The sequence below is a fragment of the Arvicola amphibius genome, chromosome 11 (genome assembly GCF_903992535.2).
Source record: "Arvicola amphibius chromosome 11, mArvAmp1.2, whole genome shotgun sequence".
NCBI classification, from domain to species: Eukaryota; Metazoa; Chordata; class Mammalia; order Rodentia; family Cricetidae; genus Arvicola; species Arvicola amphibius.
In genome coordinates, this window is record NC_052057.2 from 55,751,886 (window position 1) to 55,775,211 (window position 23,326).

Here is a 23,326-nt window from a genome sequence, read left to right on the forward strand (position 1 = left end):
CCTCCCATGGAACTGTTCACAAGAACTTCTTTCTCTCTGACATCCTATAGAGATAGCACCCCTTACACACTTCCCACACAGCACAGATCTCCCATTGCCAGGGATGCTTCAAACAACCTTTCCCAGAAATTTCAGACTGCTCACAGTTCACACAAAACCTCTTACGGAAATTCCACAGAAACCTCACCCAGGGATTTCCTCAACTTCTTACAGAACTCTGATCCACAATTTAGAGAATCATACATTTTTAAACATAGTAAACTACTGTCAACTTCCAGTGAAAGTATTTTGTCAGTTTCTTACCATTTGCCCAAATGACAATAATGCCACATTTTTGTCTCTCATGGGGGGGAGGTTTTGAACTTAGATGGTTTTCTTTTTTTGAAAGACCTGAAGTAGAGGAACCAAAAACAACTTAAGGAATGAAAGGGCTTATTCGTCTTACAATTTCAGTTATAGTGTGTCATTAAAGGATGTATGTCATTAAAGGAAACTGTGGTAAGACCTCAAGCAGGAATTTGAAGCAGAAACCATGGGAGAATGCTTCTTGCTGGCTTTATCAGCTTTGTGCTCAGCAGGCTTGCTCATACATCTCATGGCCCTCTTGTGTAAGGATGGTGCCACTCACAGTGGACTGTGCTCTTCTACATCAACGATAAAGACAATGCCCCATCCATATACCACAGTTCTATCTGATCTGGGTAATCCTTAAGGGAGACTCCCTTATCTAGTGACTCAAATGATCCTTTTATAGGGGTTGCCAAAGACTATTGGAAAACAGGGATATTTGTATTATATTGATAACAGTAGCAAAATTACAGTCATAAAATAGCAACAAAACTAATTTTATGGTTAGGGATCACCACAAATGAAAAACTGTATTAAAGGACCATAACACTAGGAAGGTTTAGAACCATTGCTTTAGGCTGTGTCAAGGTGAAAATTAAAGTTAATTAGGACAATATATTTTATGTTTGTTATAAATATAATTTCTGATAAGATTATTGACTGTTACTATCTGAACTGAAGGAAGTGTATATTTAATTAGATTTATATAATAGCAATTAATACTTATCTGACCACTTTCCAAAGGACACGCTTTGGTATGACTTTATGTTTCTCACATGAATGAACTGTTATCCTTGCCTTGATCAATTCTATTTTAATGACAGCTGTCAAGTATGTGTCACTAGATGATCCACACCATCATGGTACTTTCTCTAAGAGTTACAGAGTTGATGTGAAGGGATTTTGAATTAGTTTTGATATAAAATTTTCATTTTTCTATTGTGTGTGTGTGTGGAGTTATGTGTTACATGCATGTGAGTATATCTCACACAACAAGCCTGACACCAAGCTGAAGATCATGGGGTGTTTTCCTATGTCACTTTCTACATCATTGCCTTGAGACAGGGTCACTCATTGAATCAGAAGCTCACCATGTTGGTTAGGCTGGTTGTTCAGCAAGTTCTTGGAATCTGCCCCACAATGCTGGGGTTATAGGCATCTATAGCTATGTTTGACTTTTTTCATGTACTAGGCACTCTCCCTAGCTCCCTATAGTTTAAAATTATTTTTCTATGTCATTTCCCTGTGAAGACATTGAAACCTAAATGACGGAGTAGCAGCATGGTTGCCCTCTAGCCCTAATCAGATTATATACATGTTTTAACAGTGTAAACTATGCAACTAAGCATAGTGATCAGAACCAAATTAAGTCAGTTAAGGGAAAAGTAAAAGAAAACTTTCCTACAGGACAATATTGTCTTAGGGTAACTATTTTATCAGGTTTAAATGATTGATATTATTTCGAATTAAAGTTGTGTATGAGGAGTGAGCCTGCTTTTGGTCCCAGCCGCCTGGCTCCCAGCTAGCTTAATCCCCAAACTAACCACACAGAAATTTGTAGGGCCCGGGTCTGACCTTGTTCCTAGGGCTCATCTTGTGGACAGTTTCTGGTCAGATGACTAAGCATCCTGTTTGTTCCTGTGCTCCCTCTGCCCCGCCTGGTGATTTGTTGTAGGGCATTGTTGACTCTATTGTTGGTATGGTAATTTCCCACCTGCCTAGGTGGAAGTCCTTGTGCAGCAGTTAGATAAGGTAATTTCCCACCTGCCTGGGTGGAATTCCTTGGGCAGGAGTGGGGTATATAAAATTTTCCCAAGGCTAAATAAACAGCATTCGGCTGATCTCCTTTCGAATGACCCAGGTCTCTTTGTGTGTTCTTTCAATCTCCAGGCCCTTGTCCAACTCGCGTAAGGTACAGTGGCGCGCGAACTGTACCGAGGGGGCAACACAGAATCGGGTGTTACAGAAATTGTATTAATTAAATTAATGCTTGGACAGTAAACTTTAGCCTTTTATTGGCTAACTCTCACATCTTGATTCAACCCATTTCTAGTAATCTGTATGTCACCGCGAGGTCGTGGCTTACTGAAAAAGATTCAGCATGTCTGACATGGAAGCTTCATGGCAACTCTGCCTCCTTCTTCCCAGCATTCAGTTCTGTCTACTTCACCTACCTAAGTTTAGCAGGCGAGCACTTCCTACTTCAAAAGTTAGTCCCTTCCTCTCATAATACCAGGTATAGAAAAGTTGATTTAGAGAGCACTGTGTACATTAATATCATAATTTAATGCCCTAGATGTTATTTTTGACATACCCTTTGAGCATGGATATGTTGTAATCATCAGCTATATTTGTCAAGATTAAGCTAAACATTGGTAGACTGTAAATGGAAGTTTCTATTCCACCTGGTCCTGTAGCCATTCAGTCCAAAAGAAACACACAGAGGCTTATTTAATTACAAACTGCTTGGTCTATTAGCTCAGGCTTATTATTAACTAGTTCTTACAACTTAACCCATAATTCTTATTTATGTTTAGCCACATGGTTTGGTACCTTTTCTCAGTACAGCATTTTCATCTTGCTTCCTCTGTGTCTGAAGGACAACTGCGACTGAGCCTTTCCTCTCCCCTGAATTCTCCTAGTCGGGTCATCCCGCCTATACTTCCTGCCTGGCTACTGGCCAACCAGCATTTTATTAAACCAATAGGGAATGAAAATCTTCCTGCTATGAACGTAATGAACTAATTTGTACACAGACCCCACTAAATGTTTTTCTTTATAAGAGCTGCCATGCTCATGCTCTTCACAGCACTAGAAACCCCAACTAAGACAACTGGGCAATTCTCATATAAACCTCTCTGCACCCTCTCCTGGTAACAAGGTCACTTGGTTAGTGCCTTAGTTGTCAAGCCAAGTCCACTCGTTCTTTCTGGGAAGCCCGTTTCTTCTCGGCTCCAGCACAAGGTTGCTGCCTCCAGCATTTACCCATCTGCCCACCTCATTCCTTCCTGCATTCCAGGAAAAAGTGCTACCCTATACCAGGGTTCTGGAGAGACTGTGTATAACAGCCTGACCTTGCTACATAAGGGGCAGCCTGTATATGAGGATACACTTTAGCATGTCATCTGTGAAGGAGACAGGACCACCTGTGGAATTCGAAGGTGGTTAGTGGGAACATCTCACTGTCTCCAAGAAAGACTATTGTTTCTATGGGACCTAGCTGCAGGATTTCATCCCGAAGAACACCACAGTACACCATTGCAACAAACTTCAGAAATGAAACATGTAGAAAAAAACACTAGTTTGTTCTCCCTTCTCTGAGAGTTGTGGAATAAGCCCAAGTTCCATCAGGGTATTAAGGAGACATAGCTATTTATTCCTTTAATTGGCTGGCTTTCTCTTGGTAGGTGTAACGATCCAAGAATGTCCAGCAGTGTCAGTTTTCTCAATATAATGGCATAATTATCCATTGTTAGACCCTTATTTCTGGCTTCCCTACCTGACAATTACAGTTTGAATATGAAGCGTTCCTGTGAAAAGGCTTATCTACCGAAAACTTGGTTAGCAGTTAGAAGGACCATGAAGAAGTGACTGGATCCTGAGAGCACTGCTCTCACTACTCGCAGCTGGTAGGACCTGATAACTGGAGGAGTAGATGTGCCTTTGAGGGCTATTCCTTGTCCTTCCCACTACTTCATCCACAGTTCAACTATTGTGAGATAACCAACTCTTTTCCACCACATGCTCCCTACCATAATGCTCTGCCTCATTACAGCCTGAAAGTAATGGAATTAGCCAAGCATGAAATCAAACTTCTAAAACTCCCTAAGTTGTTTATCTTAGGGACAAATACACAAAAAAGTATTCTTCAATTAGGCCTGAAGGCATACCATCATTCTCCCTCATACTATCCCTTCATGCATTATTTTAAAAAGGGATAAAGGTAGGAAATAAAAATATTAAAATGGAATAGGAACCTGAAACATTTTTCTCTGTCAACTTATTTATTGTCCTTGCTCTAAGTCTCAGATTAAACTTTCAGAAAGCAGCAGATCATGTCCAGGATTAAGAGATATTTTATGTTAGAGATTTAAAACTGATTTCGTGTTGTTATCCATGTTGAACAAACTTTTGGGCTGAAATGATAACAGATTAACAAAATGTGCTCTTGGCCAAGACTACACTGCAACATATTTTTTTCCTCAACGTGAGGATGTGACATGCCTGGATAAGAAAGGTACCGAGCCATTTGGCTAACATAAATAAGGATAATGGGTTAATATAAGTGATAAGAACTAATAAGAAGCCTGAGCTAATAGGCCAATCAGTTTATAACCTAATGTAGACTCTCTGTGTGCTTTTCTCTGGGACTAAAATGTTGGGGGGCCAGGTGGGACAGACACCTCAGCAAGCAGGACCTCATACTACAGGGCAGATGCAAGGGGACAGGGAGATGAGTGGGATCAGAATACATGATATGACATCCACAAAGAATCAATAAAAGTTAAAAGAATTTTCAAAATATTCAGCAATAAATGCAAGTAGGTGAGAAAAAAATGAACTAACTAGAAAATATGTCCACACAATGTGAAACGCATAAAGGAAAAAATGAGCTGTGGTACAGCATATTAAATTGCTCACATATGCATAATGAGAACACCAGAGAAGGGTATGGTGGTTTAAATAAGAATGCCCCCAAGGTTTATATATTTGAATGTTTTCCAGAGAGTGGCACTACTTCAGAGGGGTTGGGAAGAGTAGCTTTGTTGGGAAAAGTGTACCACTGGGGTAGGGTTTGAGGTTTGGTTTCAAAAGCCCATGGAATGGGACTGATGGATCATGCGACCAAACCCGTCTCTCTGAGTGTGGCCAACAGCGGGGGCTGACTGAGAAGCAAAGGACAATGGCTCTGGGCTCTGATTGTTCTTCATGGACGGGCTCTGTGGGAGCCTTCTCAGCTTGGTCGATCACCTTCCTGGACCTGGGGGGAGTTGGGAGGACCTTGGTCTTAGCATAGAGTGGGGAACCCTGATGGCTCCTTGGCCTTGAGAGGGAGGGAGGGGAGGTATGGGTGAAGGGGAGGGGAGGGAAGGGGGAGAAGGAGGGGAGAGAAGGGGGAAAAGGAGGGGAGGGAGGGGGGAGGAGGAGGGAAGGAGATGGAAATTTTTAAATATAAAAAAAAATAAACCATGAGGAAAAAAAAAAAAAAAAAAAGCCCATGCTAGTCTTGGTGTCCCTCATTCTTAAACCAGAATGTAGCTGTCTGCTACTTCTCTAGCACCATTTCTGCCTGTGTGCCACCATGCTGACCACCATGACAGTGGACTGAACCACTGAAACTGTAGCAAGCCCTCAACTAAATTCTTTCTTTTTTAAGAGTTGCCTTGGTCATGGTGTCTTTTCATAGCAATAGCCACTTATTAGGAGAAGAGGAGAGACAGGGATGGCTGAAAAGAGTACACAAGGAAATATTGGCAGAGAAGTTCCTGAATTTTACACAAAAATGTCTCTATTGATTTAAGATAGGACAAACTTGTAACTAAGAAGCAAAGCCTGGATACAAGACAAATAGGTAATCTTGAAAGTCACAAGAGATAAATATCCCATTATATTAAGAGCTGTCTTTGAATGAATAACCACGTAAGAAACATGGTAACAGGATGACCTACTCTGGGGATACAGGTAGAAATGGAGCTAAACTCAGTGGTCAAGTATGTAATTTGTGAAAGGTCCCTGCATTTAACTACCAGTAATTAATCTAAAAGTGAAAGAAATAGTTAAGCACGGATTATCTATATCTAGAAAAAATGAGAAATTAAAACCTTCCCTGATGAAGAAAAATTGAGAGCTCTCATTTACCATGGGTAAAACTGCCCTGCAGTCTGGTCCAAACTACGGTATGACCCAATAACAGTATGGTCCAAAAATCTATAGACAGAAAACAGATCAAAGCTTACTTGGAATTGGAGGGAACAGAGTAAGAATTAAAGTGTTTAGATAATCTCTTTAAGGCAACAAAGAGATTTTCAGTAAAATTCAAAGTCACTTCTTAAATTGATTCTGGTAATAGTCATAGATATCTGAAAAATCACAGAACTCAACATTTTTTAAAATGGGAGAATGGTGCAGTATGAAAACTGAATCCCAGAAAACCTGTTTTTGAAATGGGAGAAGGCAAAGTGACTCAGATATTAGAGAGAAGAAAAACAAATCCAGGATGGACCTTGGGAAAAGCCACATGAATTGATTGGAGAAGACACATCAGGAAAATGCTTTCCAGGAAGGAAATGCCAAGTGGAGGCATGTGGAACATTCCAGGGAAGAGTAAGAAAAGTAGAGACAGGTGTTATAGAAAAGTTTAATAAGGTAATATCCACCAGATTTGCAAATAATCAGGTCCGGGAGATCACAAAAAAACTGGAAGAGAAACTGAAGTATTACAGAGATTTGAAGTTGGATGCAACTGGGTTTCCCGCCTAGCTCTATTCCACCCTATCACAGCCAAAGCAGCTTCTTTATTCATAAACCAATAAAAACAACACATATACAGACTGACTTCCTACATCAAGGCTAGGAGTGCGGCTTGGTGATAGAGCATTTTGTCTTGTATTCATGGAGAACTGGGTTTTACCTACTTTATGGAAGAAAGAGAAGGGCAGCTAAGTCAACTAGTCAGAGTTCTCACATTGAAAATACTTGAGTTCATATTACAATTTTCAGTTGAAGAACACAGCAACACTTTGTATTACTTCAGCAAGTTGTTACATAAATCAACTACTTCAAAAGCAAATATATTTATCTTCATATTTCTCATGTATGTAAATCCTTGCTATTATCTAACACTCTGTGATGATCACTGAAAAACCTGTCAGATATAAATGTGAAGTTCAGTAATATTGAAGAACCTGCATCTTCCCACATACTACTTTTGACTCTGCTATTGTATGTTTATGAAAAAGTGTCTCATCCATTTATTTTCTACTTTTCTATGTTAATATTTAGACAAATATTTATAAAATGTATTATATGTAAACTGATTATTGAAAACCAAACTGAACCTGAGATACTCCCTTGTTCTTAGCAGAGTGTGGAGAAATGTGTAGCTTCTCCTAGGAGGAGAAAAGATAAATGAGAGGCCTGGTCTGCCTCAGAGCCCCTATATTCACTTTTCTTATGAATATCTCATTTCAGCTGACAATCCCTATGACTCTTAAGAAGGAACGAGAGGGCAGCAGAACATAGAACTATTATTATCTTTGTCCTTTTATTGGGACTTTAGAAATACCCTTGGATAACCCTGGCTCCTAACAAGGAAGCATCAGAACGGTCACATGGTGACGGACTTGGGATTGTGTGAGAGCTTAACATCTGGAAAGAGTGAGGGAGAATGAAGGAAATAGGGTATTTCCTATTTTAGGATTCACCAGCTGATTGGCTTCTCTGCATACACCACTTTCCCCCACCTTTTCACTAGTGACTTTTTGATATGTAGCCAACAATTATCATCTTTTTCTATCCTTGTGCAAGTTGTTGTAAGATATCCATGGCCATAAAAGCCTGCAACGGCTTCTGGACCAGGTTGCATTACTTAGTTATTATATTCATGCTGGCATAACAAATTTGGAATTTTGTTTTCCTTTCTAGAATGTTCTAACTGTACTCTGAAGATCTTGCAGGGGACTCTGTCAGAAGGGCTGTTTAAGTCGTAGAAGTCTCTGGAGCTCCCTCTCTCTAATTTTTTATATAAACTGCTTTGATTCAGAGGGGCTATGACATGGTCTTGAAAATTAGACTCAAATTAGACTCAACTCAAATTTTCAAATTCACTAGACATGTACTGTATAGTACTATGGCCATTAGCTACAAGTAATAACTGAACATCTGAAGTTTAGTCAATACCCTCAGCCAAGCCAGTGACTTAACTGTATCAGTAAAATTGCCTTCACTCCTTTTTCCTGATCAGGGAGTGCAAACCTACGTGTTTTGCGTTCTCTTTCTATTGGGCAGCACAGCACTATAAAGCCAGTCAATCCCTATCTTTAAGGACTTTGCAAGTCCACATGCACGCTACACTCATCTATGGAGACCTGGGCTGGACTGCTCTACCTCAAGCTCACTGAGGGTTTAAGCAGGTACTTGCATTTCTGGGTAGTAGATTACAAGGAGTCAGAGACAGGGACCAAAACTGTGTCAGTACTGGTATCCTTTCCTTACCTGCTTGTTTGTGTCCTGGGGTATTTATCCATATAAATACATTTCTTGTTTTATTTTTTATTTTTCCTTAATGACTTGTTTAACTACAGGTAGGATTGAAAATGGTGAGATAAAATACTAAACAATGGAGCAAGTGTATTTGAGGGTTGCTTAAATTTATCACAGGAATTTGACACACTCTCCTACAGATTATTTAATTCTATGAATAACAGCAGGAGTTTCTGGTGCTATCCCCTTGTTTAACACCAACATTACAGATGGATTTACCTTTCCGGGCCCAATAATCTGGCATGTTCTATACTTGTCAGAGCTTGGAGTTGAGGCTTGGGTGCTAGAGCTAGTGGGGAGGTCCTGCTTAGGGAATTTCCATAATGTCCACAACGGTCCACACACACAAACTCACCTGTGCGGAGATCTCCAGATCCATAGTCTTGTCTACCTCACGTAGGGCAAGTTTCAGTAGACTCCCTCTCTTAGAGCAGATGAGAAAATAATGGCAGGAGACAGGGGATCCATATGTTTACAGAATAATGGTCACATAGGACCTTCATCCTAAGAACAGCAAGGTAGACAGCTCAAAAAACGACAATTCCCATAAACCTTTGCGACCAGAGGAAGTACCGTCCTCACCCCGCCCCTTGTCACAGCATTGGTCAGTGGGTTGGGAGATTAAAATGTCTGTTTATCCCTGACCATGGGGACCCATGTTTTTTTCACATCAGAGTCCTAGGCATAACAATAAGCCACCAACTATTCTCGGTTGGGTCCTGTTGTGTGTGTGTGTGTGTGTGTGTGTGTGTGAGAGAGAGAGAGAGAGAGAGAGAGAGAGAGAGAGAGAGAGAGAGGGAGAGGGAGAGGGAGAGGGAGAGGGAGAGGGAGAGGGGAGAGAGAAGACGAAAGAGAGAGAAAGACACACACACAGAGAGAGAGAGGGGGGGGAGAGGAGAGAGGAGAGAGAGGAGAGAGAGAGAGGAGAGAGGAGAGAGAGAGAGAGAGAGAGAGAGAGAGAGAGAGAGAGAGAGAGAGAGAGAGAAGCAACAACAAAAGAAGCCTCAACAGAATGTGAAAAACACTAAGGAAACTTGTATTACTTGGTGTATTACTTGATGCAGGAAGTTCTTACTTTCAAAGGACATATACCGAAACTTGGACAGCTATGCATTTGTAGCTTTAGACAATTTAGTGTATATGTGTGCTTGTGTATGTCATTTGTCTGTTTGTGTGTGCCAGTGGGTATACGGAGACATCAGAGGATACTACCTTGGATTTTGAGACAGAGCCTCTCACTGACCTGGAGTTTACTGATTAGGCTGGGCTAGCTAGCCAGTAAATATCAGTGAACACTTGTTTCCTCCACAATGCTGTTACATAAGTGTCCACCACACCCTTCATTTTTCACTTGAGTTTTATAGATGGAATTTTAGCCTTCACTGCCCAAATGCTGGGATCACACAAGTGTGCCACTATGCCTTTTTATTTTTCTTAAGACACATACTGACATCTAGATATTACTAAGTAGGGAGTTCTGGTCTTTGCCTTTGCTTCTGGTGTAAGATCAAAAGGTAAATATTGGGTCTGTAGAGTAGAAAACAGAACAGAAAGCAAGGATAGGAGTTCCCATGGTAGCAGTGACTTTTCTGAAGGGGTGAAAAACTGAATCTTGAAGAATGTCAAGGAGGAATGGAGCAGTGAGTGAGTCCTCAGGCAGGAGACCCAAAGGTCTAGTTTTGTGTGTCTATTCCATTTGTCAATAACAACAACAACAATAATAATAATAATAGAAGAAGATGAAGAAGAAGAAGAAGGAGAAGAAGAAAAGAAGAAGAAGAAGAAGAAGAAGAAGAAGAAGAAGAAGAAGAAGAAGAAGAAGAAGAAGAAGAAGAAGAAGGAGAAGAGAGCAATGTCATACAGACACCAAAGAACATTAAAAATCCTCTTTAGAGATTAGGAAATAGCTTAGAGGCAGGGGGCTTGCCTAGCAGTGTGAAGCTAAGGGTCCAGTGCCCCCACAAAAGTCTTCATTTTTATCCTTTTTTTCCTTTTTTGAAACAGGGTTTCTCTGTAGCTTTGGAGCCTGTCCTGGAACTAGCTCTTATAAACCAGGCTGGCCTCGAACTCACAGAGATCCACCTGCCTCTGCCTCCCGAGTGCTGGGATGAAAGGTGTGCGCCACCACCGCCCAGCTCGGCTTCTTTGACTCTTTTGAGTCAGGATAGGAACTACCTTCTCCTCTTTCTGAAGTGAACTGACATGAGATGGAAACCTCAAAATAAAGAATGTGTACTTCTTTCATCTACAAGGCCAATTTACTTAAATCAAGAAGTTACTCCAGAAAACAAAAACGTTTACCTCCTGATCAACTATACCACATTTAATCAAAGATATGGTGAGTATGCCATGAAGAATATGTATGAATGGATGTCCCATCACACATCTCAGAATGGAAAGTTGTAGTGATGAGAGCAGCGGGCTGCATCCCGCCACCCGGCTGCTGGCTAGCTTAAAACCTGAAATAACAACACACAGACTGTATTCATTTAAACACTGCCTGGCCCATTAGTTCTAGCCTCTTATTGTCTAATTCTCACATCTATATTAACCCATTTCTAATAATCTGTGTAGCACCACGAAGTGGTGTCTTACCAGGAAAGATTCGGCATGTCTGACCTGTTGGCTGGCTTCATGGCGACTGTCCCAGAGAGGAGAGGCCGGGCAATTGTCTGAGCCATCTACCACACTTCCTTCTTCCTGTTCTGTCTACTCCACCCACCTAAGGGCTGGCTTATTAAATGGCCAAGGTAGTTTCTTTATTAACGAATGAAATCAACACAAACAGAAGACTCTCCCACATCAGGAAGTGTATTTACAGATGCAGCCACTCTGGTCACTTACTGTATAAAAAAGAAATAAAACCCCATTCTCAGTCTTTGACCTTAAGAACATCTATAAACAAAATATTAGTTAAGATCAGATCTCCAAATTAGCCAGTTATATAAAGGGATTTTCAGTTACAGTCAGAAGGTTCACCCACCATTTGTTTCATGATCTTTTCTAACTTTTCTAACATGAGAAAAATGGGAGCAGATGCTATTCTTCCCTTCCCCTTAGTACTGTTTCGTGTTTTCTCTGGCCCTGAGCAAGTCTGATACCTCTTATAAAATTAAGTCCTCATCAAGAAGGTCCAATCTGCTGCAACAGGAGTTACAGTTGTGAACTGCCACGTGGGAGCTGGGAATTGAATCCAGGTCTTCTGGAAGAGCAGACAATGCTTTTAACCATCTAGCTATCTCTCCAGCCCCAGATTTCTACAATCTTAAAATCAACTTGGTCTAATAAGGGTGTTCTAGGCCAGCCAGAACTACACACAGTTAAGAGAGCCATCAACTTAATGGCTATTCACACTTGTTGTAAAAGGAGCTGCGTGCTGCCATCCTGGTGCCCAACTGCCCGACTAGTTTACACCTGAAATAATTACACAGAAACTGTATTCATTTAAACACTGCCTGGTTTATTAGCTCTAACCTCCTTTTGGCTAACTCTCACATTTTGATTCAACCCATTTCTAATAATCTGTATGTCACCACAAGTTCGTGGCTTACTGGGAAAGATTCAGCATGTCTGATCTGGCGGCTGGCTCCATGGCGGCTCTCTGTCTCTGCCTCCTTTCTCCCAGCATTCTGTTCTGTCTACACTGCGTATCTAAGCTGCTGTCCTATCAAAAGGCCAAGTCAGTCTCTTTATTTAACCAATGAAAGCAACACATAGAAAGAAGATCCTCCTACACCACAAACTGAGTCAAAAATGCTAACCTACTTAGCTACTGAGCTATTCCATAGAGAAGGAGACTCAGTCATAATATGATTTTATTTCTCCAGAATAGATGCTTTGACTAAATATATGCTTAGGTACAAGCTTTTTTTTCCCTGACAGAAGTATAAATACTTATATAGGGGTAGATTATAAGCAATTAGAAAGGAAACAAAGTATGTTTTAGGTATAAAAACACACACACAAAAATTAGTTCAGTGCTCTTGAGAAATTAAAAAAATGTCTTTCTGATGATGGCTGCGTACACTACTACTGGACTATATGCCACACCTCAAATTTTTGTGACAACAGGCTTTACCATTGTAAACATCAAACCCAAAATACATGAGACTTAAAAATATAATATTAAATATAAATTAAAAATTTGTCTCAAATCTAATTATGTAATCTCTTCTAGTGATATAGTCTTATTTCCCAATCATTGTAAGTTTAAAATCAAGGGCATGCCTAATAGGGCATTGCTCTCAATACTTAAATATACACTAAATGACAATAACTCTTCAGTCAGCATACTGGTCACTGAACAGGGGTTAGAGTGAGCACAATATACTACCCCACCGATCTACAAACTGAAGCAACTGTTGAATATGTCAAAGAAAGTTCTTTTCCTTTGGTGTTTTGAAAAGTGCCTTTCAAATGTTTGAGATTATAATATGATTACATAATTTCCCTTTCTTCCCTCCCTCCATGTCTCCAGCACCAACCCTTCAATTTATTTTGCAATTAGGGGTTTTTGTTTTAGTTTGGTTTTGCCTTTTATGTCTGGGCATAACTTGCATGCAGGGAATTCCAAAAGTCAGAAGAGGGTCCGGGCGGTGGTGGCGCACGCCTTTAATCCCAGCACTCAGGAGGCAGAGGTAGGTGGATCTCTGTGAGTTCCAGGCCAGCCTGGTCTACAGAGTGAGTTCCAGGACAGGTTCCAAAGCAACACAGAGAAACCCTGTCTCGAAAAACCACCACCACCACCACTAACAACAAAAAAGTCAGAAGAGGGTAGTGGATTCCCTATAGCTGGAGTTCCCTGACCACTGTGAGCTCCCACATGGATACTGGGAATCAAACCCCCACCCTCTAGAAGCGGAGCCAGTGCTCATCCAGAGGTCCTGAGTTCAATTCCCAGTCATCACATGGTAGCTCACGACCATCTAAAATGAGATATGGTGGCCTCTTCTGGCCTGCTGCCAAACATGTAGGCAGAAGGACACTATACATAAACAAACCATGAAATGTACTCACGATGTGTCTATTCCGAAGGTGTCAGCGGTAAACCATTTCGTACATATTCCACACTGCAACTCCACCTCTCCCAGTTGTCGACCATTCTCTTCATCCACAGAGCCCACCTGGGTATCCATCGCTTCTGAAGTATCACCAGCACCTTCCTGGAGGCACGGGGCAAGAAGAGAATCAAATGGGTTGGCTGACTACATTTTTTAAAATTAGATTAAAAATCTTAAAACAAAATCGAGCTTGTCTTTCAAAGCCATAAAATAATACTTACTAGAGTATCTTTCCCATTAGAAGATTCTGTCTCCAGACCACTTACATCAACCACGTTTGCATCCCTATAAACAAAGTAAGAGATTTCAAGATAAACAAACTTCAAAATACCTACTCCGAAACCAGCAAACAACAAACAAAAACCGAGGAAGCAAATACGGATGGACTTCCCAGTCTCAGCCTGTCCTGGACTGGATGCCCAGGCAAACAATCCGAACATTAGAAGGGATATAGTCAAGGCAAGCACAGAGAAGCCTAATGGGTCCTTACAGACGCGTACACGGCTTAGAGACAGTCCTAGGGGGAAGAGTCACAGGGATCTGCGTTTCCCAGGGCTTTCAGAACGACTGTGTCCACACCGCTACCAACGGGAGATGCCCTTCCTGCGCTTTTTCAGGAACTAGGATTAGGAGAGGCAGGAGGATTGCAAGGGCGGGAGAGAGGGAAACAGGCTTGGCTCGCACGGGTGCTGATGGAAACGACGTCTTGAGGCGCAGTTCAGAGTTTAGCAGCCTGCGGGGTTGCAGAGGGCACCGCTCAGGCCGAGACCTTGGCCCGGGTCTAAACCTTTGCCCCGTGAGCCGCCGGTTTGCGCGAGGGGCGGGGCAGGGCGGGCGCGGGAGGGGGGGGCGGGCACGAGAGGAGAGGAGGGGCGGGCACGAGAGGAGAGGAGGGGAGGTGCGGGGCGAACACGAGGGCGGGCCAGGGCGGAGACGAGGGGCGGAGTGGGGCGAATGCAAGAGGCGGGCCGGGGATGGGCGGTGACGAGGGGGAGGGATGGGACGAACACGAGGGGCGGGGCGGGGAAGAGGGGCAGAGTGGGGCGGGGACGAGGGGCGCGGTGGGGCAAGGACGAGGAGCCGGATGGGACGAACACGTGAGGCAGGGCGTGGTGGGGCGGGGACGAGGGGCCTCCCTCTCTTGCTCTCGCGGGCTGCAGACGCCTCACCCGCTCTCAGCCTCTCCTGAGCTGGGCTTCGCTCCCGGAGCAGCGGACGGCCCCTCTCCAGCCACGGCGGCCACCGGCTCCGTCTCTCCCGCCTCAGCCGTGGTGGCGCTTGCAGCTGCTCCAGGACCAAGACCGGAGCCCACTCCAGGGCCAGGACCTGCCCCAGTGGCCGCCATCGCTACCCCTTCGGAGGCTCTCGCGAGAATAGCATCTGTTCGGTGAGTTGCCGTGGGGCCCTGCCTTCTTGAAGTGGTAAAGGCCTTTTGTTGGGGGCCCACCTCTTGTTTGTGAATCAGGAACTTGGAGCCTGCCCGCTTTAAGGCCAGAAAAGCGGAGCGCGACCCAGAGAGCTAGGGTTTGAGGGAAGCCGCGCACTAGGTCTTTCATTTGCTTTCCTCTAGGTTTTACGTTATTTCTTAAAAGCAAAAACAAACAAACAAACAAAAAAAAACCCTGTTCATTTCGTGGCTAAAAGTGGAAACCACCGCGTATATGCGGCTTTGAGAGCGTTGTGTGCGGAGCGAACGTTCATAAGACGTAAGAAACTTCCAGGAAAAAACAGCACCTCGCTACCTCAGGGCTGCTGTAGGCTGCTGCACTCCTGGTGGCTCGCCACTCCGGGCCCGGGCAGGAGACGGGGGAAGAGACCCGAGGAGGCTAGGAGGACCGTGCGCGCCTGGAGCTGCGGGGCTTCTTCCCGGAGGAAAATGAAGCCCCGGGGCAGAGTCGGTACCCGAGAACTGAGTATAGACAGGTAGAAGAGCAGATACTAAAAAGTGGAGAACGGGGGATATGAGCAGGTAGTTGAAACCCTGGAGTAAGTGGAAGGAAGCATAGGGTCTCCAACCTCTAGGATATAGACTGTAACAGAATCTCCCACCTCCTCTCTCGCTCAGTGTGTGTGTGTGTGTGTGTGCGCGCGCGCGCGCGCGCATGCTCGTCTATGTGGGCATGTTTGTGCCATGGCGCAATGGAGAGGTTATAGGACAATTTGCGGGAACGATTCTTTCCTTCCCATTGTGTGGTTGTAGGGATCTATCTAACTCAGGCTTAGCCATTACCCACTGAGCCATTTCACTGACCCTACATTTGCTTTTTTTTTTTTTTTTTGAATGATTTGCAGTAGAACATAAATCTTTAAAAAAAAATAGGGATAGATTATTGATGAGTTACTTTGCTGCCGTGAGGAAACGCCATGATTAAAGGTAACTTAAGGAAGAAAGTGAGTTTCATATTTTGACCTGAGGGCTTCACAGGGTTAAGAGTTCATGATGGTAGAGGAGAGAAATGGCAGCAAGCAGCAGGCATAGCGACTAGAACACATGACAGAGAGCTCACATTCGTTACCAGAATCGCCAAGCACAGAGAGAGGGAACTCCTAGAAAGTAGCTTTACTTTTTATTCATAAAGCCCGCCCCCAGTGACGTACTTCCTCCAGTAAAGCTTACTCCTTAAGCCTCCCGAAATACCACAACAACTCGAGACCAAGTGTTCAGATCCCCCAAGATGATGGGGGACAAGTCTCATTCAAACCATCATAGGTCATAATTCTTGGGGAGTAAACTTTCTCTGAAAGTAGTAAGTATGGCCTGGGAATGTAGTCTGGCTGCGGAAGCCATGGGGGTACATCACCAATAGCCCTCAAAGTGCCAATAAGACCTAGATTGAGGGAACCCAATCAACAAAAAGGACTGGGTTCAGAGCATGATCAACTTCGCGGACTACATCACTGAAAAAAACATTGCAGCCCTTACCACTACAACTGTTAATTGCCAATTCTCCTTCCTCAAGGAAGGGTAGGGCCTCATGAGCCCTTCCCTACCCATAGTGAAATGGTGACAGGTCCCCATCTTGTGCATACTGGGATTTTGTGAGCGCAATGGTTGTTCCATGAGCAGAAGACTGTGGGCGTGGGGGGTTCTATAGATGTCTCTCTTAGGGCTGCGGACTCAGCAGTCACCTTTCCTTAGCACTGGTCCGTGGAGTTTCCACATGCAGCCCTACAGAAAGCAAGCTTCTCTGACAAAGGCTGAGAGCGGCAGAGTCTACTGCTCTAAACAGATACGTGGAAGGCAGTTTGAGCACTTGTTAACTTAGCAAAATAACAGTAGTATGTTCCCCCTTAGTGCTGTGGGATTCTGAGCAAAGAGATGAGACATTGAGATTTTTTCAGGAAAATAGCTTGAATGATGCTAGCAGACTCAGCCAAACATCTGCTCAAAAGAACCCGAACTCCTGGAGCCCTTGGTGAAAATAGCCCTCCCCCCCCCCCCATTGTTGAGCGATGGAGGGTTTCACCACAAGGTCACACATAAGCATTTGGGCTGGGACTAAAGCACCAGGTGAAAGCTTTGTGTCCTTTCCCAAGACCTCCAGGAAGCTTTAGTAAGTTAAGAGGGTGTGTGTGGGAGGGCTGTGGTGAAGCTGACATTCAGTCAAGGATGATGCTTGGCCTGTTGGTTTATTTTTGTTTTTCTGGGTTCTCAGGGGCTCCTACCATTCTAGGACTTATCACCTCTGGAGCCAGGAGTGTTTGACTAGGTTTACAGTACCAAGCATGAGTTCTTTCTTTCTTCTTTCTTTCTTTCTTTCTTTCTTTCTTTCTTTCTTTCTTTCTTTCTTTCTAAATAAAGATTTCTTCATTTATTATGTATACAGTGTTTTGTCTGCATGCATATCTACATGCCAGAAGAGGACACCAGATCCCATTGCAGATGGTTGTGAGCCACCATGTGGGTGCTGGTACTCAGGACCTCTGGAAGAGCAGCCAGTGCCCTTAACCTCTGAGCCACCTGTCCAGCCCCAATAATTCCTTCTTGTGGAGCAGGCCTCTAATTGAAGTAGAAAGGGTTTGGTTAACCCTGTATGAGCTCTACCACTATTGCAGTAGGGTACATCTTACCTGCAGGTTGGTATCTACATCGTTTCTCCTCCAGTGATCTTCCAGCACCTTTTGGCACTATGAACACCAGCCAACTAGGAGGAAATTTTTAGGTCAGCTCCAGACTGACTTCTCTATGTCCTGTAATCAGGGTGTGTACTATCTTTGTCAGTACAGTCTTAGCATCTATTTCTGTTTGGCAACCAGGATGAATGGCGAGAGCTTATATTGTTTTGGGAGGCCTCTGGGGCCTTATAACAACACCTGGCATTGGGGCTTTTGTTTAATAACCCATGACTTTGGGAGCATTAGCCATCCATGTAGGCTACTTCCATTAATTTTTTTTTCATACTTTGAAAAAGAATAGTTTACAGAATAATGTGTTCCTGCATGTTTCTCATACATCTTTAGTTTTGGTTAATTCCCCATTCCCTTTCCCCCATCCCCCACTCCCACTCAGACTTTTCAACCCATGGTATTCTTCTCTATTGTCGTCATATTACCCGTGTTACACTACCCCCTTATCCTACTACATTCCTTAAGCTCTTTAAAATATTTTCTCTGGTTCTAGGATAAAGCAGTTGCCTGTGTATTTTTTAAGTTTGTTTACTTTTTAAGTCTTAAAAGGGAACATACCTGCGTGTGTGCCCCACTACATCTGACAAAGACCGGCTTATAGTAGATATTCAAACGAGCGTCTACTGCTTTTCATTCTTGTTAGCTTTCCAGGCATAAGCAGAGTGCTTTCTTAGTAACTGTGGAGGGCGCTGCTGCAGCAGAGTTATTCTCCAATCTTCAAACCTAGAATTGCTACCATGACAAAATAACTCCGTACCACCATGAAAAGTTATCGGATTTGAAGCTAGCAGCATGGACATTTACACCTTTACTAGCTCTTGGTTGCAGCAACATGTGACACAGACACACACTAAACTGTGGTACATATCCATGGATGGAAGGTATCACCCTCCTGTCAGTTTGCAGTGAGAAGTGGGAACCATGGAGTAGAGAAGTGTGCACAGTTTGAGTTGAGGTCTGTGTAGCTTTAGGTTTCATTCTCCTAGCAAATATTTTTAAGGATCCATAATTTACACACTCATTACCAAATAATGATGAAATTCATATCACTTGCCAGGTGTAGGCCAGGTGCAATATTAGTTGCAGTTGCTTAGTGCTGAGTGAAACAAGCAGGATACGCCATGCTAGTGGAGTGCACAGTCTTAGAGGAGAGAGCAGAAAACAGGCCAGTAACGTAAGTATGAGTACTGTGGAGAGGGGCAAAGACAGGGTCTGAGCCGGGTGTGGTCGTCCACACCTTTAATTCCCAGGTGGGGACAGGAGGATCAGAAGGTAAAGTCCCATCAGGGCTATATGAGGCCTGTCTCAAAACTACCATCAGTCCTCTACCAAGAAAACAAATGAAAGCCAACAAAAAAGGGTCAGAACACCATGAGAGAGCCCAGTGGAGCAGCTAGTTGGGTTTCCATTTGTGGGGTGGTCAGGAGAAGCTGAGACTGAGGAAGTGGAGCCCCAAAGAATAGCAGGTCCTAGGGCCGTGAGATCACTAGATAGAGAGCAGAGACAGCTCACACCACAACTGACTGTAGAAGGAAGGGGCTTTGTGTCTTCCCACAAAGAGGAGGTCATGTGGCTGGAACACACAAAAGTGTGTCCAGTGATCTCAGTTTGCCCAAGACTGAGAAATTTCCCAGGGCATACAACTTTACATTAAGTAAGGGGAAAATTTCATCTTGAGATGGTCTCACTGTGTAGCTTGCTATGTAGAGTAAGTATATTGGCTTTGAACTCACAGAGCGCCATCTGCCTCTGCCTCCAAAGTGCTGGGACTAAAGGTGTGCATCACTGTACCTAGCTAGTTCTTGGTAATTGGGAAACAGAGCCCTCCCCAATTAAAACTGTTTATTTCATTTAACTGATGTATAATTATAGGACAATTTAATTTATTCCCTGAAAATGTCATACAATGTGTTTTGATCATATTCACCTTCTTTCCAACCCTTTTCATATCCACCCTCTCTTCCCAATCCACCCAACTTTGTTTTATCTTGTTTTTTAAAATGCCCATCAACTCCAGTTTGTGTTGCCCATATATGGATTTGTGGCCTTCTTTTGGTTTATGGCCAATTTTCCAGGAGCTACACTATTAAGGAGAACTGACTCCACTTCCCCAAGCAGTTATCAGTTGGCATTAGCTCATTATCTAGTGGTGGAACTTTGTGCCCATCTTTCCTCTCCATATTAGAATTTTGGGTGGCTTGATGTATGCTGTCACAATAATTTTGAGTTCATATATGAAACTGCCGTATTGTATTCAGAAGACACAATTTGTATTCATCCACCATATCTGGTTCCCACACTCTTCCCAGCCCCTCTTCCACAATGATCCCTGAGCCTTGGGAGGAGGGATATAGATGTCCCACTAAGGGCTGATCATTCTGAAGTCTATTGTTTGCACCTTGACCAGTTGTAGGTCTGTGTGTTGATCACCATGTTCTGCAAATAGAAGCTTCTCTGATGAGAAGTGAGAGATGTGTTAATCTATGGGTGCAATGATAAATCATTAGGAGCTGATGTAATGCTGTGTCCATTTAGCAGAAAGAAAGTAGCAGGTTTTCTCCTACAGCTCATGTCCTGTCTAGCCATAGATTCTTGGCTTGACAATAGTGCCAGGTATGGGTTTCATCTTGTAGAGTAGAACTTGAACTAGAAAGTGATTGTTTACTCCCATGATGCCCATGCCACTATTGCACCGCTGGACATGTCTTTACCATAGCTCAGGGTTCACATCTGGGTATGGCTGATGATGACTTTTCTCGTCTGGTAGCTTACATAACTCCTTCTAGCACCATGAGAGCTAGCATGGAGGAACAAGCTTCCAAGTCAGCTTGATATCTCCATGTTCTATGCATCAGCAGAAATGTCTCACCATTAAGTTTTGGAGGTTAACCAAAAGCGTTGGCAGTAGATGGTGATATTCAGAGGTCTGTAGGTCCACACTGGTCAACAGTTCAAAAGGAGATGGCCAAACTCACAGCATTGCTATTGAAGTCAGAACAAAACAAAGGATGTCCCATTTTCACCCTCCTGTTCAACAAGTCCTGTGTAGAATAATGAGGTAAGTGAAGGTGATAAAAGGGATAAATATAGAAAACGGAGAAGTCAGTGTAGCAACTTACAGTTCTGTATGTAAAAGACTCCAAAGACTCCACCAGAACACTCTACAGCACATTCAGCAAAGGAGCAGGATACAAGAGCCAATAGCCTTCCTCTATGCAAACTGCAAGCATACAAAGATAACATAGTAGCCATACAATTTGAAACTGTCTCAAAAAAAATCCTAGAATAAATCAAACCAAGGAAGTGAAAGACTTACACAATTAAGACTTTCCTACACTGAAAAAAGAGTTGCTAAAAATACTAGAGGACAGGAGGACTCCATGCTCCTGGATTAGTAGGATCAGTACTGTGCAAATGGCCATCCTACCAAAAGCAGTCCAAAGATTTAAGTCTCCTTCAAAGTTCTAACAGTTCTTTACAGAAATTGAAAAAATAATCTTCAATTTCATATGGAAACCCAAGACCCAGTATAGTCAAAACAATACTTAATAGTATGCGACGTGCGCCCGCGTGTATCTGTGTGTGTGTGTGAAAAGTAACACACCCCATGAATGGTCCTCTTTCAATTTTCTTACCATCTAGTCTCCATTTTTACATTTAAATGAAGCATATGTGAAAATTATAAGTTAAGAGAATAGTGAGGTGGCCAGTGGGTAAAAGCACTTGCAGCCAACCTTGATGATTTGAGTTAGATTCCTGGAAGTCACATAATGGAAGGTGTTGGGGATTATTGAGGTGTGTGACTTTTGTTAATGGTGCTTTTTGTTTAACTCTGAAGCTGTGATTCTTTGCCTGCCTAAAACACGGAATGGTCTATTAAAGAGCTGAATGACCAATAGCACGGCAGGAACAAGGATAGGTGGGACTGGCAGGCAGAGACTATAAACAGAAAGAGAAATCTGGAAAGAGGAGCAAGAAAAAAAGGAGAGGAGGACATCAGGGGCTAGTCACCCAGCTATACAGCAAGTCACAGAGAATGAAGTAAAAAAAGCTATACAGAAATAGAGAAAGATAAAAGCCCAGAGGCAAAAGGTAGTTGGGATAACTTAGGAAAAGCTGACAAGAAACAAGCCAAGCTAAGGCTGCATGTTCATAACTTAAGAATAAGCCTCTGATTCATTTGGGAACAGGGTGGTGGGCCCCTCATAAAGCCAATGTGGGCCCCACATTTCACAACAGGAAGGAGAGAACCAAACTCCTGCAAGTTGTCCTCTGACTTCTATATATGTGTCTGGGTGTGTGTGTATCCACACACATACATATGCACACAAAATAATGTAAAACAAAAAACCCTAGAAGCCAAGATCCACATTTGTGTGACAATATATGGTATTTGTCTTTCTGAGACTGCATTACTTAATAGACTGTCTTCCAGTCTCATATGTTCTCCTGCTAACTGCATATTTTTTTATTTATGGGTGATTAAAATTCCATTGTGTATATGCACCACATTTTTATTCTCATTCAACCGCTGATGGGCATCTATAGTGATTCTGTTTCCCTGCTCTTATGAATAGAGCCGCAGTGCACATGAACGCACAGGTGTTCTGCTGTAGGACCGAGTGCTTTCAGGTCTGTGCCCAGGAGCAGTATAGCTGAGTTGGATGGTAATTTAGATTCTGAGAGTCCTCTACACTGATAGCTGCACCAGTTACACTCATACCAGCCATGAATTAATGTTTCTCCTTGCCCATGCCCTATTCAGAATGTATTGTTCTTTTCTTGAGGATAGCCATTTGCACTGGAGATGGACTCTCACAGCAGGTTCAATCACAGCAGTTTTAAATTACATCTCTTTCATGGCTAATGATGTTGTCCTCCTTAAACATATTATCCATTCACGGCTCTTCTTTTGAGAACTCTATGTTCTGTCTCCTTAGCCTGTTTTTGTATTGTTTGTTTTGCTTCGTTTCTTCCTCCATCCCTTTCTTCTTTTCTTTTTAATTTGTTTAGACAGGTCTTACTGTTTAGCTCTGGTTGGTCTACATCTCTTCATGTAGACCAGGCTAGCCTGGAATTTGCAGAGATCTGCCTTCTGTCTTTCAGGGACTGGGATAAAAAGTATGCACCACTATGTCAGGCTTTCTTTTTTCCTTCCTTCCTTCCTTCCTTCCGTCCTTTCTTTTTGTTTTAAAAAGATATATTTATTATATATACAGTGTTTTACTCGTATTCCTGCAGGTCAGAAGAGGGCACCAGATCTTATTACAGATGGTTAGGAGCCACCATAAGGTTGCTGGGAATTGAACTCAGGACCTCTTGAAGAGCAATCAGTGCTCTTAACCTGTGAACCATCTCTCCAGCCCCTTTCTTTCTTTTTTGATACAAGGTCTTCCCCAGCCCTGCTGTGGAGCCAGAGATGACCTTGATGACCTTGATAAAACTTCGGCTGACCTCCCGAGTGTTAGAGTTACAAGCATATGCTACTGTGTCAGGTTGGTGTGGTGCTGGGCTTCAAAGCCAGGGCA

The 23,326-nt window shown here is 43.0% G+C and overlaps 2 long non-coding RNA genes across 4 annotated transcripts in view; one reads left to right on the forward strand and one right to left on the reverse strand.

The window, feature by feature from the left end:
- Positions 1-301: 301 nt before the first annotated feature.
- On the reverse strand, positions 302-14,439 carry LOC119826572. 2 transcript variants are annotated; one of them, XR_005287451.1, is made up of 5 exons: positions 14,171-14,439; positions 13,892-13,955; positions 13,627-13,772; positions 8,966-9,114; positions 302-390 (listed from the first exon to the last, which is right to left on the reverse strand). It is a non-coding gene; the product is annotated as an uncharacterized LOC119826572 (long non-coding RNA). The 2 variants fall into 2 exon arrangements; XR_005287450.1 differs by having other exon boundaries at positions 14,161-14,439.
- A 356-nt stretch (positions 14,440-14,795) lies between these two features.
- LOC119826337 overlaps positions 14,796-23,326 on the forward strand; it is a 96,479-nt gene continuing 87,948 nt past the window's right edge. For both annotated transcript variants that reach the window (XR_005287399.1, XR_005287400.1), the window contains exon 1: positions 14,796-15,057. This is a non-coding gene — a long non-coding RNA (uncharacterized LOC119826337). The remainder of the gene's footprint in view (positions 15,058-23,326) is intronic.